The sequence below is a fragment of the Manacus vitellinus genome, unplaced genomic scaffold (assembly GCF_001715985.3).
Source record: "Manacus vitellinus isolate BGI_N305 unplaced genomic scaffold, ASM171598v3 scaffold_46_pilon, whole genome shotgun sequence".
Classification (NCBI taxonomy): Eukaryota; Metazoa; Chordata; class Aves; order Passeriformes; family Pipridae; genus Manacus; species Manacus vitellinus.
In genome coordinates, this window is record NW_021940578.1 from 5,520,329 (window position 1) to 5,522,357 (window position 2,029).

Consider the following 2,029-nt stretch of genomic DNA (forward strand, 5'->3'; position numbering starts at 1 on the left):
GGGGGGTACGAACGGGAACCTCGGCGGTGCTGCCGCGGCGGGGGCTCAGGTGAGACTGCAGGTGAGGAGGGGGAGGAAGAGGAGGAGGCGGGAGCGGGCACGGGAGGTGACCCCCGGGGCGGGCGGAGAGCCCCGGGCGGTGCCCCATTGTTCGCAGGGTGCCGGGGTGGGATTGGGTTTGCCGAAGGGGGCGAATTCCTGGGGGGAAAAGCCCCCACCCCGATGCTCTGGCTGGGGAGGGCGGAGGTGGTTTGGGATGAGGGTGAAGATGGGCAGAGTCGCCCCTCGCTGGCTCCTGGTGCGTTTGGGAACGAATCCCCTCCTTCTCATCACCCGCTAAAACTCTGGATACTTTATTTCCTAATAAACCAAGTCAGTTTTAACAGGATTTTTTCTCAACCTGAGATTTTTGGGGTTGTGGGCACTTGGTGTGACTGGTTTTGTTTCTTTGGGGGTTTTTCGTTTTGTTGGTTTTTTTTTTTTCCTAAACTTCCACCCAATACACGCCTCAATAACACTGATTTTTGTTGCACCCTTTTGGAGTGAAAAAGCCCCCAAACCCTTAAACAGGCCATACAAACATTGGGGTTGTTCAGCTGGGAGAAGAGGAGGCTCTGGGATGACCTAATTGTGGCCTTCCAGTGCCTGCAAAAAACATGGAGAAGGGACTATTGACAGGGGCTGGAGCACCATCCCAAGGGGGAACGGCTTCACACTGGCAGAGTAGGGTTAGGTGGGATATTAGGAAGGAATTATTTACTCAGAGGGTGGCCCTGGCACAGGTTGCCCAGAGAAGCTGTGGCTGCCCCATCCCTGGGAGTGTCCAAGGCCAGGTAGGAACACCCTGGGATAGTGGAAGCTGTCCCTGCCCGTGGCAGGGGGTGGGACTGAATGACTTTGAAGTTCCCTTCCCACCAAAACCATTCCACCATTCTATGATATGTCCCTTTTTCCAGTCTTTCCCTGTAGCATATTCGTTCCTGCTCTAGGTTTTTTCAGGCTGCAACAACTGTTGTAACAGCAGTAAACGGTGGTGTTAATGAGTGTTTGCCCAAGGCAGGTGTGCCCTGAAATAAAAACAGCTTTTGCAGCAAAGCCTGGCTTAAGGTAGATCCCCTTGGAGCAGGAGGTGTGTGGGTTTAATTGCTGGTTGCATAATCCTGGGGATGGGGGTTCTTTTCACTGGGGCACGTTCAGGAAGCTGGAAAAACGAGTCCTCCTTGTGCTTTAACTTGATAAAAGATTGTTCTGTTCCCTGACTGATGTTCTGCCACTGCAGGTTTGTTGGGAAACAGTTGCAGTGTCAGGGAGGAATTAGCAGCTAAACCACAAACCTTGGGGGTTTGGGGTTCCCCGAGGAAGATGCAGAGGGACTCCTGTGTGCCTGTGAGCTGGTAAGTGAGAGTTTAAACTTTTACAGCCCTCTGAGACTGCATTGTGACCTTTCTTGCTCTCAGGATTAATTCAGGGCTCATCAGAATTAAGAAGGCTTTGAGTGTGGAACAGTTTCAAACTCTGCTGAGCTGAGGGACTTAGGAAACCACCCGAAATTCAGGTGAAGTTTCTTTTCGTTGCCACCTTTTCCCAGGTACCTGAAGGAATCCCCTTGCTCAAAATAATAACTAAAAAATCTCCAGCAACACCTGAAGCAAGAAAGATCCTGCTAATACAGCAGAAATCATGGATACACAGAAACTGCAAAAGAGATAAATTAAAGGAGTGGGAGGAAAAAGTCTTCCAGTGCTTGGTGTAGATGAATTGTTTGTGTTCCTTTTTAAAAGCAGCCAGAGGAAGAATTCCCTCAGTTCTGTGTTTCACTGGGGGGTGTGTGTGTTGTGGAGCTGACAGTGATTTGAGGTTTGGTTCAGCTGGGAAACCTGGGGTGTGAAATCCTCGTTTCCGTCGAGGCGTCTGCGTTGGCTCCCGACACACAAACACTTCCCATTATCCCTTCTCCCACAATCCAGAGGGAAAGCCCTGCCAAAGAGAAATGTGTTTTATGCTAAAGAGCTCTGCTGTGGGGGTTTGA

The 2,029-nt window shown here is 50.9% G+C and overlaps 1 protein-coding gene across 3 annotated transcripts in view; it reads left to right on the forward strand.

Annotated features, from left to right (window-relative positions):
- Positions 1-2,029, forward strand: part of CUNH1orf159 (chromosome unknown C1orf159 homolog) — a 15,303-nt gene continuing 13,274 nt past the window's right edge. The window contains exons 1-3 of one of the 3 annotated variants that reach the window (XM_025895874.2): positions 1-61; positions 1,000-1,129; positions 1,280-1,394. The gene's annotated coding sequence lies outside the window, so the exon portion shown is untranslated. The remainder of the gene's footprint in view (positions 62-999; positions 1,130-1,279; positions 1,395-2,029) is intronic. The other 2 variants (XM_025895873.2, XM_018079294.3) reach the window with 2 other exon arrangements.